The following is a 17,709-nucleotide window of genomic DNA, read 5'->3' as shown; positions in this document are numbered from 1 at the left end:
GTTTGCTAGGATAACGTGTATAAAACTAAAGCTGAAATGGCTACACAACAATTCTAGACTCCAACTATAATTTTTCACCTTGGGCTTTGCACTGCTATTGCTTTTCCACACATCCATTCAGCTATACCCAAAGCTGCATGGGTCTTCCTTTCAACCTCACCCCATGCTGAGGACTCCAGATCATTGCCTAGCAGACATTGTACAGGGATTGCAGGAGATACCACCATCATCTTTTGGCCAGTAACCCCTCCCCATTCTAAGGATACCATCGCCATGGGATGTGCCTTAGCGTAATTATCAGCACTGAGGACTGTATATCTCTCACCAGTCAAGTATTGGTCTGAGGACACCAGTTGTTCAGTCACCATGGTGACACTGGCACCAGTATCTCTCAGGGATTCAACTCTAACCACATTGATATGTGGCTGCTGCCTGTATCTCTCTAGATGACTAGACCAGACAGCCAGGGCAGCTACATCCTCCCCACCCTCTGAAACTAGAGGTGCCTCAGTGGGTTCACTGACATGGTCAGGAAACACCTGGAATCCTACCTGGAGACTTACCATTGCATTTACTGCAGGTACACTAGAGGAATCATTTTTGTGGGGACAGGTAGGGTATCCAGTTTGGTGTCCCAGAGCCTTGCAGTCATGACACCAAGATTTTTTAGGATCCCAGTTTTTACCTTTGTTCCCACCATTGGATTGGAAATTGTATCAGGGCTCACCTGTCTGGAAAGATTTTAGGGGGCCTTCAGGAAACAGTTTTATCTTTTGCCTGATCACTATCTTTCCCTTGGGAGGGCTTTGTGGCCTCTTTCTTATGGTCACCATTCCAATGATAGTTTTTGTCAACCTTGTTTTGAACCAGTAGTCTGCCTTCTTACACAACTCTTGAGGAGAAAGTGGACATAGGTCTACCAGGTACTGATGTAACTTCTCTTGAACACAATTACCTAACAGATGCTCTTTAATAATTAAATTATAAAGCCCTTCACAATCATGCACATTTTTACCTTTTAACCAGCCACTTAGTGTTTTCACTGAAAAGTCCACAAAATCTACCCAGGGCTGACTCTGGGTTTTTCGAGTCGCCCTAAACCTGATCTTGTACTCCTCAGTGGTGAGTCCAAAGCCCACAATCAGGGCATCCTTCATGAGGTCATGGGACTCAGCATCTGCCTCATTGAATGTTAGGAGTCTATACCTGCATTTACCAAAGAATAGTACTCAAAGTAGAGAGGCCCAATACTTCTGGCTGACCTTCCTGGCTTCACAGGCTCTCTCAAATGCTGTGAACCATTTGGTGACATCACCTTCCGAGCATTTGAGACAATCCCTTTGGGGATTTTAAGGTCACAAATGTCCTCCCTAATTTTAAGTTTGCTACCACCAGAGATGGTTACTGGGCCCATCTCAGCTCTTGCTTTTTCTATAGCTAAGAGTTTAGCCTGTAAGGCTATCCTCTTAGCTAGCTTCTGAAGGTCTGCATCTTCATTATTTATATCTTCTCTGATACTACTAGAAGTTTCTCAGTGAAGATATCGTTGGTGCATATTTCAACGAGGGATGCAGACAGGCTGGCAGGGTTGGTACCAGGTCAGCAGCTTCTTTTCTCCTCTTCTGCGGTCACAGCTTTTCGGTATCCTTGGTCTTCTGAAGTCATCAGGATCTGCTTCTCTGGTGCGAGGGGATTCCTGAATTAAGGGGCGTGAGTGGTGTGTAGGGTAGTAGCCAATGGGACACTGACCCTTGGGGTCTCTACACCCCCTATATGACCACGTCCTGTGGGAAGTGGGCATAATCCAGTACCAAAATTCCCAGGTATGTCATCACAAAGATGGCTACTTCTGAAAAACTGTGTGCACCCTGCCTTAGAGCTGTAAGGCCTCCTAGCGGGCGATTTACATATATTGCATGCAATGTTAGGGGACATGGCACAAAGGCTATGTGCCATGCTGTGTTTTCACTTTTGTCTGCACCTAGACACGCAGCCTGCAATTGCAGCCCGTCATGTGCTTGGAGAGGGGTCCCTTAGAATGGCACAATTTGTGCTGTAGTCCTTAGGGACCCTCTTTAGTACCCTACGTGCCAGGGGTACCATTTCCTAGGGTCTTACAGAAGGTGCTAACGGTTTTGACAATTGGGGAAACAACTCTGCAGTTTTGGGAAAGAGATCTGGTACTGGATCTGGTTAGCAAGAACCCAGTGCACTTTCATTCAAAATTACATCAGTTACCAGACAAAAAGTGGGGAGCAAACATGTCAAAATAACCACTTTCCTACAATTGGCATCTCTAGAAGGGTCTTGAGCCATGTGTGCCTGGCCACATGGGAGGTTTGCCTGAGCTTTGGGACCATGTAGGGAAGGCGTGTGTGAGGTGGAAAAACATAGGCAATACCCCTGTCCATGGAGCACTGTCTATGTACTGCGTCTGGAGAAACCCAAAGGCGAAGCTTTGGCATTTTGGGTGTTGGCAAAGAGGTGGATCTCTGGAAACCCCAACCGCGGAAGTACGGGAGAGAGTCTTGAGAGAGCTCCCACTCATGTATTTGTTGCTGCATCCTGTCTGGGAGATCTGCAAAATAGATGTTCACTATCGGAAGGTACTCCACCAGCAGGTGCACCCAGTGGCGAAGCAACCAATGCCAAATGCTTTGTGCCAACAATTGTGGTGAGTGTGTTCCTCCTTGATTTTGGAGATAATACACTGGAGTAATGTTATTTGTTTATCAACAATACTTTGTGATGAACCTGATGGAATAAGGGTTTGAAAGCAAGCTGGATAGCCCGAAAGTCTAGGAAATGGAGGCCTCTTTGATGTGACAGCTACATGCCCTGAAAAGTCAGTCATTGAAGAGTAGCTCCCCAGCATGACAGACAAGTGCCCACAGTGAAGGTCACTTGAGGAACAGTCTATGAAAGGCCTGCACTTTGACACCCTCATCTGAATATAAAGATGTTGAAATGATAGCCTTACATCTATGATATTTGATTTGTCATAAACTGGCCCCGGGTCTGATCTATTACACAGTGCCACCTAAGTGCGAGTCCCTTCTTTGTGTTGACTTTTCTTTGGCTAAGTATATGTTCACATCTACCGCTATGGGTACTGGAATTTAACTACCCTTGTTGGTGATCACACTATGTATGAATACTACCTGAGCTTGAGTTATCTTACAGGATGCTGTGTGGGTTGCTTCCATATTACGCAGATTGAGATTGGGTATGGTATCATGTAAAAGATCATGTCGGCAAGGGCTTATATTGGTGCTTACTAGTCTAAGATGGCAACTGTTCTGGGGTAGGCGTGCTTTACATATTAGCTCTAGTTAGTCCCACATCGCTTACACTAATAAGTGATATGAGTACAAATAAGGGTATTCAGCATGGCGGCCGCGCTACGTGCCGTACTTCAGATTGTACAGCACCATGCGTCTCGGGAGCACTCTCCTTAGTTACGCGACCCCTAGCTGGCAAGACTAACTAATTTTGAATACATTTGGTACCATTCGGTTTTGCTTGTTTGGATACTTGCTGCCTCTCCAAGGATGAGACCTAATTTTGTGGTACTGGTCATGTTATATTATGTACCATGCACACTGAGGTCACAATATGGTTTACTCTGCTGGTTTTGCCCCGGTCATACCAATAAGTTATATTTGGATCAGAACGGATGGCTCTGGATTTTAAAACTTGGATAGGAATTGATTAGGTTTCGCCTTATGTCCGACTATGTGCTTCAATCATTGGACGCTCATAATTATGTATATGGCAGGAATCTCTTTGACCATGTGATATCTATGTTTACAGATCTATATAATGATGACGTACTAGGATGACTGGAATACTACACCACTCCTTATTTGATTTAACGTGAGCGCATATTTGATTTCAACATCTCATGGGACATTTGGGCTCGGGTTTTGAGTTTGTTTGTTCTGACCACATAGTGACTTGGTGTTGTAGGTGATTATCTTCTGGACACTTGATATCGGGATAGGTATAACACATGATTATTTATTGAAAAGATAATTGACTTTCTTGTGAAATTGTATTGTGGAATTCACATTCACTTACTAGTCTTTCACTTGGTAATTTCCCTTCTCTTACTGGATGAGAACTATTTAAAATATCTTTTGGGTACTAGCATGCGATGCTTGACTCTTTCACTTTAGGTGTTTTTTGGTAGTGGCTTAAGCAGTGACAACTTTGGTTACATATTAATATGTATATTGTGGTATTATAGTCCTGATGAAGTCTGCAGTTATACAGTCTATGTGGACGAAACACGTTGGCTTTGTTTCTGGATGCTGCTCTTTTTTTAAACCTGTTTGGAGGATTACTTTGGAACTTTTGCCAAGCTGAATAAAAAAAAAAAAAAAAAAAAGTTAACTTTGCTGGAACACTTACTTTGGTACTATAACTCAATGTAGCAGTGGAGTGCTTAAAATGTATCTTTTGTACCTTGGCGGACTTCCCGGCTTCAGAGGAACAGGTAGCTCTCCTGCATTTCGAGCACCCAATATGATTTTGGACCTGAGATATTTCTACTAATTAAGAACTCAGAAAGCGGGTGCGCCATTTTCCCAGCCATCTATTTCTCTCTTTGGGTATACATGTGTACCCTGTCTTCACCAGTATCCTGCAACTGCAGTTAGGCATTTTGTGAAAACCGTTGTGCCGATTTGATGCCGAAAGCTAAAACCTTGAATTGGTATAGTGTCTGTTCACAACAAACCAAATATATTTTTTGTGATTATGATTTGTTGGAACATGCAAGTATGCACTTTTTTTTAAGCTCTACTGTTGCCAGGCAGTCTCCTTTTTCGAGTTGTGGGATGACTTCTTGTAAAGTTGTCCTCTAAGTTTTGTGTTTTGATGACTCGGTTAGTGAAACTTAGATCCAGAATTGGTTGAAGGCTTCCATTTGGCTTTGGAATTAGGAAACAAGTTAAGTAGTTTCCCCTTTTGATCTTCTGTGGTAGTTTTTCTGTTGCCTCATTTTGCAATAGCTGTCCCCAGTCCAAGGCCTCCCCAGGGCCAATGAAGATGGAGGTTCCATCAAGGATCATCTTCAGGCGGACTGGGAACAGCAGGGAGTACACAACATTCAGTTGTCATAGTAGTTTTCTACGCCAAAAAGGAGGCACTTTGCCTCTGTACTTCCAGGGTGTAATCTGGAAAAAGCATAATAGTCTTGTCCTCAATTTTCAGCTGCCTTTTTTTAGTAGAGCATCCTGGCCTTTGAAATTTAGAAGTTTGTTATCATTGGGTGTGGCAGAGACCAGGTGGGCTCTTTTCAAGGAGTAGAACGGAATTAGGTAGGAGCGGTCAAAGGTTCGCAACTAGTCCTCTAGAAACAACACTGGGTCTTGTCCTTCAATACCATCAGACAGCACGAGGATTCGGACATTGCTCCTTCAGGATCAGCTCTCCTTGTCACCCGCCCACTCGAGAACTCAGACTCGCCTAGGCAGATCCTAAATGGAGTGCTGATGTTCAGCTGCTTGCGGTTGAAGTGAGGCCAGCGCATTTTTTCCCCTCTGCTACTCTGTCTGCCAGCTTACAGTAGTCATCTCAAAGAAACACCATTTCATTAAGGAGTCCAATTTGGACTCTATTGAGGCTAGGGAGCTTTCAGCAGCCGCTAGGACTGCATCCAACTTCTCTGCCGTGGGGGACAGAGGGCACTGTAGGGTATCCAAGGCTGGGGTGTCCAGGATCACTGTTTGTGGGACGATGGACAGCAGTAGCGGCAGGGTGTGTATTACAGAGAAGCCGAACCTAAGTTACAGCTGCAGATAGAGTAAGGGGTAAAGAAGGGTGTAGGAAAATGCCACTGTTGGCATGGTCACCCCCTAACCTTTTGCCTTATGTTGATTCTAGTTATGATTGAAAGTGTGCTGGGACCCTGCTAACCAGGCCCCAGCACCAGTGTTCTTTCCCTAAAACAGTACCTTTGTCTACATAATTGGCACAGCTCTGGCACACAGATAAGTCCCTTGTAAATGGTACCCCTGGTAACTAGGGCCCTGTGGCCAGGGAAGGTCTCTAAGTGCTGCAGCATGTATTATGCTAACCTGGGGACCCCTCAGTCAGTACATGCACACTGCCTCACAGCTTGTGTGTGCTCGTGGGGAGAAAACGACTAAGTCGACATGGCACTCTCCTCAGGTTGCAATGCCTACAACCCACTTCCTGGGGCATAGGTAAGTCACCCCTCTAGCAGGCATTACAGCCCTAAGGCAGGGTGCACTATACACAGGTGAGGGCATAGCTGCACAAGCACTATGCCCCTACTGTGTCTAAGCCAATTCTTAGACATTGTAAGTAAGAATATATGGTCTGGGAGTTCGTCAAACACGAACTCCACAGTTCCATAATGGCTACACTGAATACTGGGATGTTTGGTATCAAACTTCTCAGCACAATAAATCCACACTGATGCCAGTGTGGGATTTATTGAGAAATGCACACAGAGGGTATCTTAGAGATGCCCCCTGCATACCAGCCCAAATAATAGTGCTAGGCTGACCAGTTTCTGCCAGCCTGCCACATCCAGATGGGTTTCTGCCACACGGGGTGAATGCCTTTGTGCCCCTTGCAGGAACTGTAACACCTGGCGGTGAGCCTCAAAGGCTCAAGCCTGGTGTTAAAGCGCCCCAAGGAACTCCAGCTAGTGGAGATGCCCGCCGCCCAGACACAGCCCCCACGTTTGGCGCAAGTCTGGAGGAGATAATGAGTAAAACAAGGTGGAGTCACCCTCCAGCCAGGACAGCCCCTAAAGTGTCCTGAGCTGAGGTGACCCCTGCCTTAGAAAATCCTCCATCTTACTTTGGAGGATTTCCCCCAATAGGATTAGGGATGTGCCCCTCTCCCCACAGGGAGGAGGCACAAGGAGGGTGTAGCCATCCTCAGAGACAGCAGCCATTGGCTACTGCCCTCCAGCCCTAGACACACCCCTAAATTGAGTATTTAGGGGCGACCCTGAACCCAGGAAAACGGATTTCCTGACGACAAGAAGAAGGTCTGCTGACCTGAAAGCCCCGCAGAGACGACGGAGACAACAACTGACTTGGCCCCAGACCTAACGGCCTGTCTCCAGACTCAAAGAACCTGTAACAACGACGCATCCAGCGGGACCAGTGACCTCTGCCGACTCAGAGGACTGCCCTGCAACTCAAAGGACCAAGAAACTCCGATGGACAGAGACTCTGTCTAATCTAGAAAGAAGAAACAGTCAGCGTGAGTCCAACTCTCTGCAACCAACGTCCCGGTCTCGTGTCCAGAGAAACCAACACTGCAGCGAGGACCCCCAGGTGACTCCCACGACGTGGACACCCTGAGAGGACGTCCCTAAACCCCCGCAGCGATGCCTGAAGAGAGAATCCAGAGGCTCCCCCTGACTGCGACTGCCCAGTAACAAAGAACCCGACGCCTGGAAGAAGCCCTGCACCCACAGCCCCCAGGCCTGAGAGAAACCAATTACCTGTGCAGGAGTGACCAGCGTGCAGCCCTCATCGTTGCCAAGTTGGTGGCTTGCCCGAGAAGTCCCCCTATGCCCTGCATCGCCAGAGTGACCCCCAGGTCCCGCCATGGATTTCAATACTAAACCCGACACCTACTTTGCACACTGCACCCGGCTGCCCCTGTGCCCCTGCGTGTGTTTTTAGTGTGCCTGTTTGTGACACCTCCCCCTCCCCCCCAGTGCTCTACAAAACCCCCCTGGTCTGCTCCCAGAGAACGCAGGTACTTACCTGCTAGCAGGCTGGAAACAGAGCACCCCTAGTCTCCATAGGGGCCTATGTTATTTGGGTGCTATTTTGACATCTGCACCTGACTGGCCCTGTATTGCTGGTGGTGGGTATTTGGGGTTGACTTGAACCCCCAACGGTGGGCTGCCTATACACAGGAGACTGTACTTGTAAGTGCTTTACTTACCTGCTAAACTAATTTGTACTTACCTCCCCCAGGAACTGCTGATTTTTGCAATGTCCACTTTTGAAATAGCTTATTGCCATTTTTGCCAAAACTGTGTACCTTACTGTTTTACTTCAAAGTTCCATATTTACCTATGCCAAGTACCTTACAATTTATGTATTTACTTCAATTCTGAATATTGTGGTTCTAAAATAAATTAAGAAAATAATATTTTTCTATATAAAAACCTATTGGCCTGGAGTTAAGTCTTTGAGTGTGTGTTCTCATTTATTGCCTGTGTGTACAACAAATGCTTACCACCACCCTCTGTAAGCCTACTGCTCGACCACACTACCACAAAATAGAGGATTAGTATTATCTATTTTTGCCACTATCAACCTCTAAGGGGAACCCTTGGACTCTGTGCACACTATCTCTCACTTTGAGATAGTATATACAGGGCCAACTCCCTACAAAGGGCAAGCAACTGCATGTCTTTTATTATGTTCAGGGCTCCATTGCAGGATGGGCCAAGGCCGGATATACCTCACTCAGTGAATTAGGATGGTTTGTGCGCGGTCTGGTGCCTGGTAAGGTGGTGTTATGGATCATGGTGGCTTCTGGGCCCATTACTGCATCTGCTGCCCAATTGGTGACACCCAGTGCAGCGGGAGCAGGCCATTAGGGATCCGCTCCACACACTCCAGTGCATAAATGTAGGAAGTTGGCTCTGTATGCACTATTTCAAAGTAAGGAATAGTATGCACAGAGTCCAAGGGTTCCCCTTAGAGGTAAGATAGTGGCAAAAAGAGATACTAATGCTCTATTTTGTGGTAGTGTGGTCGAGCAGTAGGCTTATCAAAGGAGTAGTGTTAAGCATTTGTTGTACATACACACAGGCAATAAATGAGGAACACACACTCAGAGACAATTCCAGGCCAATAGGTTTTTGTATAGAAAAATATATTTTCTTAGTTTATTTTAAGAACCACAGGTTCAAATTCTACATGTAATACTTTGCATGAAAGGTATTGCAGGTAAGTACTTTAGGAACTTTGAATAATCACAATAGCATATATACTTTTCAAATAAAACACATATAGCTATTTTAAAACTAGACACTTAGTGCAATTTTCACAGTTCCTAGGGGAGGTAAGTAATTGTTAGTTCTTGCAGGTAAGTAAACCACCTACGGGGTTCAAGTTTGGGTCCAAGGTAGCCCACCGTTGGAGGCTCAGAGCAACCCCAGAGTTACCACACCAGCATCTCAGGGCCGGTCAGGTGCAGAGTTCAAAGTGGTGCCCAAAACACATAGGCTTCAATGGAGAAGGGGGTGCCCCGGTTCCAGTCTGCCAGCAGGTAAGTACCCGCGTCTTCGGAGGGCAGACCAGGGGGGTTTTGTAGGGCACCGGGGGGGACACAAGTTAGCACAGAAAGTACACCCTCAGCAGCACGGGGGCGGCTGGGTGCAGTGTGCGAACACACGTCGGGTTTTCAGTTGGAGACCAAGGGGTCTCTTCAGCGATGCAGGCAGGCAAGGGAGGGTTCCTCGGGGTAGCCACCACCTGGGCAAGGGAGAGGGCCTCCTGGGGGTCACTCCTGCACTGGAGTTCCGATCCTTCAGGTCCTGGGGGCTGCGGGTGCAGGGTCTTTTCCAGGCGTCGGGATCCGACAGTCAGGCAGTCGCGGTCAGGGGGATCCTCAGGATTCCCTCTGCAGGCGTCGCTGTGGGGGCTCAGGGGGGACAACTTTGGTTGCTCACAGTCTCGGAGTCGCCGGGGAGTCCTCCCTGAAGTGTTGTTTCTCCACAAGTCGAGCCGGGGGAGTCGGGTGCAGAGTTGCAAGTCTCACGCTTCTGGCGGGAAATGCAGTTGTCTTTAAGTTGCTTCTTTGGTAACAAAGTTGCAGTCTTGGGTGAACAGGGCCGCTGTTCTCGGGAGTTTCTTGGTCCTTTTAGAGCAGGGCAGTCCTCTGATGATTCAAAGGTCGCTGGTCCTGGGGAAAGCGTCACTGGAGCAGTTTTCTTCCAAAGGGGGGAGACAGGCCGGTAGAGCTGGGGCCAAAGCAGTTCTTCTCTGCAGGGTTTTTCAGCTCAGCAGTCCTCTTCTTCTTAGGTTGCAGGAATCTGAGTTCCTAGGTTCTGGGGAGCCCCTAAATACTGAATTTAGGGGTGTGTTTAGGTCTGGGAGGGCAGTAGCCAATGGCTACTGTCCTTTAGGGTGGCTACACCCTCTTTGTGCCTCCTCCCTGAGGGGAGGGGTGCACATCCCTATTCCTATTGGGGGAATCCTCCATCTTCAAGATGGGGGATTTCTAAAAGTCAGAGTCACCTCAGCTCAGGACACCTTAGGGGCTGTCCTGACTGGCCAGTGACGACTCCTTGTTTTTCTCATTATCTCTCCTGGACTTGCCGCCAAAAGTGGGGGCTGTGTCCAGGGGGCAGGCATCGTAACACGAAGCTTGAGCCTTTGAAGCTCACTGCTAGGTGTTACAGTTCCTGCAGGGGGGAGGTGTGAAGCACCTCCACCCAGAGCAGGCTTTGTTTCTGTCCTCAGAGAGCACAAAGGCTCTCACCGCATGGGGTCAGAAACTCGTCTCTCAGCAGCAGGCTGGCACAGACCAGTCAGTCCTGCACTGAACAATTGGGTAAAATACAGGGGGTATCTCTAAGATGCCCTCTGTGTGCATTTTTTAATAAATCCAACACTGGCATCAGTGTGGGTTTATTATTCTGAGAAGGTTGATACTAAACTTCCCAGTATTCAGTGTAGCCATTATGGAGCTGTGGAGTTCGTTTTTGACAGACTCCCAGACCATATACTCTTATGGCTACCCTGCACTTACAATGTCTAAGGTTTTGCTTGGACACTGTAGGGGCATAGTGCTCATGCACCTATGCCCTCACCTGTGGTATAGTGCACCCTGCCTTAGGGCTGTAAGGCCTGTTAGAGGGGTGACTTACCTATGCCATAGGCAGTGTGAGGTTGGCATGGCACCCTGAGGGGAGTGCCATGTCGACTTAGTCATTTTCTCCCCACCAGCACACACAAGCTAGCAAGCAGTGTGTCTGTGCTGAGTGAGGGGTCCCTAGGGTGGCATAAGACATGCTGCAGACCTTAGAGACCTTCCCTGGCATCAGGGCCCTTGGTACCAGGGGTACCAGTTACAAGGGCCTTACCTGGGTGCCAGGGTTGTGCCAATTGTGGAGACAATGGTACATTTTAGGTGAAAGAACACTGGTGCTGGGGCCTGGTTAGCAGAGTCCCAGCACACTTCTCAGTCAAGTCAGCATCAGTATCAGGCAAAAAGTGGGGGGTAACTGCAACAGGGAGCCATTTCTTTACAATAAGTCAGAGTAATGGGAAAAGGCAACAGTTCATGGGGAGGGTCCCAGTCGTAGAAAGAGTGGTGCAGCTGGTTGGCAGGGCAGGGGGATGGGATTTAGGGGCAGCCACACCCTCCCCCGTAGGTTTAAGAAGTAGGGTCTCCCAGATGTGAGCAAGGAAGGGACGCAGCATGGTGTTGAGGGGTCCCCACCGCCAAAGTGTGCACCTCTGGGCAGGCCATCCTCACCTCCTGTGTGTGTTGTCTTAATGCCCACTAGCGGGCTCACCTGCTTCGGAGTCAAGTAAGTATGCCCCAAAGGGGAGAGGGACCGTCTCTCGTCGCTATCCCAAGTTCTACAACTGATGGCGGTTTGTCACCCCAAGGAGGGTTGACAGTATAGAAAGGCAGAGAGGAGAGAGAAGGAAAGAGGATATTGGTCGGGGCCCCATGTGGCGGCAGGAATTTGCTCACCGAATGCAGCGGTCTGGTCATGCATTGTCCTGCTTCTTCCTAGCCCGGGTGGAGCTTGTACTCGCTGATGGTGTGCCTGGTGATATACTTGGGGAGCCGGGAGGCCCAGCAGCCGACAACACATATGGAAAATGTCACTTACCCAGTGTACATCTGTTCGTGGCATGGGACGAGGCAGATTCACATGCTTTGCACATCCCGCCATCTAGTGTTGGGCTCGAAGTGTTACAAGTTGTTTTCTTCGAAGAAGTCTTTTCGAGTCATGAGATCGAGGGTCTCCTCCCATTTCGGCTCCATTGCGCATGGGCGTCGACTCCATCTTAGATTGTTTTCCCCGCAGAGGGTGAGTATTACAGTAATAGTGCCCATGCAATGGAGTAAACATGTATGTACATAATGTAGTTTAAGGTGATATATTTACAAATGTACAAATGTTTAAGATCAACTTCGAAACGGCTACAGGCTCCCGGGGAGGCGGGTGGGCGCATGTGAATCTGCAGAGTCCCATGCCATGAACAGATGTACACTGGGTAAGTGACATTTTCCGTTCGATGGCATGTGTAGATGCAGATACACATGCTTTGCATAGACTAGTAAGCAGTTATCTCCCCAAAAGCGGTGGTTCAGCCTGTAGGAGTTGAAGTTGTTTGAAACAAAGTTCGTAGTACTGCCTGGCCTACTGTGGCTTGTTGTGCTGTTAACATATCCACGCAATAGTGTTTGGTAAACGTATGAGGCGTAGACCATGTGGCTGCCTTACATATCTCAGTCATTGGAATGTTTCCTAGAAAGGCCATGGTAGCACCCTTCTTTCTAGTTGAGTGTGCCTTTGGTGTAATAGGCAGTTGTCTCTTTGATTTGAGATAACAGGTTTGAATGCATTTAACTATCCATCTAGCAATGCCTTGTTTGGAAATCGGATTTCCTGAATGAGGTTTTTGGAAAGCAACAAATAATTGTTTTGTTTTCCGAATTTGTTTGGTTCTGTCAATGTAGTACATTAACGCTCTTTTGATGTCTAACGTATGTAGTGCTCTCTCAGCTACAAAATCTGGTTGTGGGAAGAACACTGGTAGTTCTACTGTTTGATTCAAGTGGAACGGTGATATGACTTTTGGTAAGAATTTTGGATTTGTTCGAAGAACTACTTTATGCTTGTGTATCTGAATAAATGGTTCTTGTATAGTAAATGCTTGGATTTCACTTACTCTTCTTAGAGATGTGATGGCAATTAGAAATGCAACTTTCCATGTTAAATATTGCATTTCACATGAGTGCATGGGCTCAAAAGGTGGCCCCATGAGTCGTGTTAAGACAATGTTGAGGTTCCTTGAAGGGACTGGTGGTGTTCTTGGTGGTATAATTCTTTTTAGGCCTTAAATAAAGGCTTTAATGACTGGTATCCTAAACAATGAAGTTGAGTGGGTAATTTGCAGGTAAGCTGAAATTGCGGTAAGATGTATCTTAATGGATGAAAAGGCTAGTTTTGACTTTTGCAAATGTAGCAAGTAGCTTACGATGTCTTTAGCAGATGCATGTAAAGGTTGAATTTGATTATTATGGCAATAATAAACGAACCTTTTCCACTTATTTGCATAGCAATGTCTAGTGGTTGGTTTCCTAGCTTGTTTTATGACTTCCATACATTCTTGTGTAAGGTCTAAGTGTCCGAACTCTAAGACCTCAGGAGCCAAATTGCTAGATTCAGCAATGCTGGATTGGGGTGTCTGATCTGTTGATTGTGTTGAGTTAACAGATCTGGTCTGTTTGGTAGTTTGACATGAGGTACTACTGATAGGTCTAGTAGTGTTGTGTACCAAGGTTGTCTTGCCCAAGTTGGTGCTATGAGTATTAGTTTGAGTTTGTTTTGACTCAACTTGTTTACTAGATATGGAAGGAGTGGGAGAGGGGGGAAAAGCGTATGCAAATATCCCTGACCAACTCATCCATAATGCATTGCCCAGAGACTGATCTTGTGGGTACCTGGTTGCGAAGCTTTGGCATTTTGCGTTTTCTTTTGTTGCAAATAGGTCTATTTGTGGTGTCCCCGAATTTTGGAAGTACGTATGTAGTACTTGGGGGTGAATCTCCCATTCGTGGATTTGTTGGTGATCCCGAGAGAGACTGTCTGCTAATTGATTCAGAATTCCAGGAATAAACTGTGCTAATAGGCGAATGTGGTTGTGTATCGCCCAATGCCATATTTTCTGTGTCAGGAGTGTCCCTCCTTGTTTCTTTAGGTAATACATCGTTGTCATGTTGTCTGTTTTGACAAGAATGTGTTTGTGGCTTAGTATTTCTAGCGTTAAAGGCTTTTCAACCAATAATGCCAATAGTTCTAGGTGATTTATGTGAAACTGTTTTTGCTGAGTGTTCCATTGTCCCTGAATGCTGTGTTGATTGAGGTGTGCTCCCCACCCTATCATGGAGGCATCTGTAGTTATTACGAATTGAGGCACTGGGTCTTGAAAAGGCCGCCCTTGGTTTAAATTTATATTGTTCCACCATTGAAGCGAGATGCATGTTTGGCGGTCTATCAACACTAGATCTAGAAGTTGACCCTGTGCCTGTGACCATTGTGATCCTAGGCACTGTTGCAAGGGCCGCATGTGCAATCTTGCGTTTGGGACAATGGCTATGCATGAGGACATCATGCCTAGTAGTTTCATTACTATTTTGACTTGTATCCTTTGGTTTGGATATATGGCCTGTATTACATTGTGAAATGCTTGTACTCTTTGTGGACTTGGCGTGGCAATGGCTCTTGCTGTGTCGATTGTTGCCCCTAAGTATTGCTGTGTCTGACACGGCTGAAGGTGTGACTTTATGTAGTTGATTGAGAAACCTAGTTTGTGTAGGGTTTCTATGAAGTACTTTGTGTGTTGTGAACACCGTTTTAGTGTGTTGGTTTTGATTAACCAATCGTCTAGGTATGGGAACACATGTATTTGCTGCCTTCTGATATGCGCAGCTACTACTGCCAGGCATTTTGTAAAGACTCTTGGCGCAGTAGTTATTCCGAATGGCAACACTTTGAATTGGTAGTGTATTCTTTGGAATACAAATCTTAGGTACTTTCTGTGTGAAGGATGTATTGGTATATGGAAATATGCATCCTTGAGGTCTAGTGTTGTCATGTAGTCTTGTTGTTTGAGCAGTGGGATTACGTCTTGTAATGTCACCATGTGAAAGTGGTCTGATTTGATGTAGGCATTTAATGTTCTTAGATCTAATATAGGTCTTAGTGTTTTGTCCTTTTTGGGTATGAGAAAGTACAGAGAGTAAACTCCTGTTCCTTTCTGTTGGATTGGTACTAATTCTATTGCTCCTTTCTGTAGCAATGCCTGGACCTCTAGTCCTAGAAGATCCATGTGTTGTTTTGACATATTGTGTGTTTTCGGTGGGACGTTTGGAGGGAATTTGAGAAATTCTATGCAATAACCATGCTGGATAATTGCCAGTACCCAAGTGTCTGTTGTTATCTCCTCCCAATATTTGTAAAAATTGCTTAGTCTCCCCCCCACAGGTGTTGGAAGTCACTGCTTGTTTTGAGGAGTTTTGGGGCTTTGGAACTTCCCTCTATTCTTTTGGAATTGTCCCCCTCTATATTGCCCCAGAAAACTTCCCCGCTGATATTGTCTTTGATAAATGTGCCTTGCTTGTGAGGTTGTGGCTTCTGTAGGTTGACCTCGAAACCCCCCCCCTAAATTGTGTCTTGCGAAATGTGCCTCTGCTCTGTGGGGAGTAGAGTGTGCCCATGGCTTTTGCCGTATCAGTGTCTTTTTTAAGTTTCTCAATAGCAGTGTCCACCTCCGGCCCAAACAACTGCTGTCCATTGAATGGCATATTCAGCACAGCTTATTGTATTTCCGGCTTGAATCCTGACGTACGCAACCATGCGTGTCTCCTTACTGTTACTGCAGTATTTACTGTCCTTGCAGCTGTATCTGCTGCATCCATTGCTGACCGTATCGGATTATTTGAGATACTTTGTCCTTCCTCCACCACTTGTTGTGCCCTTTTTTGGAACTCTTTCGGTAAGTGTTCTATGAAATGTTGCATTTCGTCCCAATGAGCTCTATCGTATCTTGGCAGAAGTGCTTGTGAGTTGGTAATGCGCCATTGATTTGCTGCTTGTGCTGCAACCCTTTTCCCCGCAGCGTTGAATTTGCGACTCTATGTAGGAGGCTGGACTGGCTTGTAGTGAGTACCAAGGGGTACTTACACCTTGCACCAGGCCCAGGTATCCCTTATTAGTGTAGAGGGGTGTCTAGCAGCTTAGGCTGATAGAAAAGGTAGCTTAGCAGAGCAGCTTAGGCTGAACTAGGAGACGAGTGAAGCTCCTACAGTACCACTAGTGTCATATGCACAATATCATAAGAAAACACAATACACAGATATACTAAAAATAAAGGTACTTTATTTTTATGACAATATGACAAAAGTATCTCAGTGAATACCCTCAGTATGAGCATAGCAAATATACACAAGATATATGTACACAATACCAAAATATGCAGTAATAGCAATAGAAAACAGTGCAAACAATGTATAGTCACAATAGAATGCAATGGGGGCACATAGGGATAGGGGCAACACAAACCATATACTCTAGAAGTGGAATGCGAACCACGAATGGACCCCAAACCTATGTGACCTTGTAGAGGGTCGCTGGGACTATTAGAAAATAGTGAGAGTTAGCAAAATAACCCCCCCCAAGACCCTGAAAAGTGGGTGCAAAGTGCACCTAAGTTCCCCAAAGAGCACAGAAGTCGTGATAGGGGAATTCTGCCAGAAACAACAACACCAGCAATGCAACAATGATGGATTTCCTGACGAGAGTACCTGTGGAACAAGGGGACCAAGTCCAAGAGTCACGATCAAGTCGTGAGTGGGCAGATGCCCAGGAAATGCCAGCTGTGGGTGCAAAGAAGCTGCCACCGGATGGTAGAAGCTCTGGATTCTGCAAGAACGACAAGGGCTAGAAACTTCCCCTTTGGAGGATGGATGTCCCATGTCGTGAAGTCGTGCAGAGGTGTTTTCGTGCAGAAAGACCGCCAACAAGCCTTGCTAGCTGCAAAAGTCGCGGTTAGGGTTTTTGGATGCTGCTGTGGCCCAGGAGGGACCAGGATGTCGCAAATTGCGTGAGGAGACCGAGGTGGCTTCCAGCAAGACAAAGAGCCCTCTCAGAAGCAAGCAGCACCCGCAGAAGTGCCGGAACAGGCACTACGAAGTGGAGTGAACTGGAGCTCACCCGAAGTTGCACAAGACGGTCCAACGAAGCCGGAGGACAACTCAGGAGGTCATGCACTGCAGGTTAGAGTGCCGGGGACCCGGGCTTGGCTGTGCACAAAGGAAATCCTCGAGGAGTGCACAGGAGCCGGAGTAGCTGCAAAACACGCGGTTCCCAACAATGCAGTCTAGCGTGGGGAGGCAAGGACTTACCTCCACCAAACTTGGACTGAAGAGTCACTGGACTGTGGGAGTCACTTGGACAGAGTTGCTGAGTTCAAGGGACCACGCTCGTCGTGCTGAGAGGAGACCCAGAGGACCAGTGATGCAGTTCTTTGGTGCCTGCGGTTGCAGGGGGATGATTTCGTCGACCCACTGGAGATTTCTTCGGAGCTTCTAGTGCAGAGAGGAGGCAGACTACCCCCACAGCATACACCACCAGGAAAACAGTCGAGAAGGCGGCAGGATCAGCGTTACAAGGTCGCAGTAGTCGTCTTTGCTACTTTGTTGCAGTTTTGCAGGCTTCCAGCGCGGTCAGCAGTCGATTCCTTGGCAGAAGGTGAAGAGAGAGATGCAGATGAACTCTGATGAGCTCTTGCATTCGTTATCTAAGGAATTCCCCAAAGCAGAGACCCTAAATAGCCAGAAAAGGAGGTTTGGCTACCTAGGAGAGAGGATAGGGTAGCAACACCTGAAGGAGCCTATCAGAAGGAGTCTCTGACGTCACCTGCTGGCACTGGCCACTCAGAGCAGTCC

At 46.9% G+C, this 17,709-nt stretch overlaps 1 protein-coding gene across 1 annotated transcript in view; it reads right to left on the bottom strand.

Moving 5' to 3' along the window:
* Nucleotides 1-17,709, bottom strand: part of KAT8 (lysine acetyltransferase 8) — a 564,841-nt gene that overhangs the window by 256,505 nt on the left and 290,627 nt on the right. The gene's annotated exons all lie outside the window — the stretch shown is intronic.

Source organism: Pleurodeles waltl, chromosome 7, assembly GCF_031143425.1.
Source record: "Pleurodeles waltl isolate 20211129_DDA chromosome 7, aPleWal1.hap1.20221129, whole genome shotgun sequence".
Classification (NCBI taxonomy): domain Eukaryota; kingdom Metazoa; phylum Chordata; class Amphibia; order Caudata; family Salamandridae; genus Pleurodeles; species Pleurodeles waltl.
The sequence above is the reverse complement of the archived record's forward strand: the minus strand, read 5'-3'. Positions and strand labels throughout refer to the sequence as shown.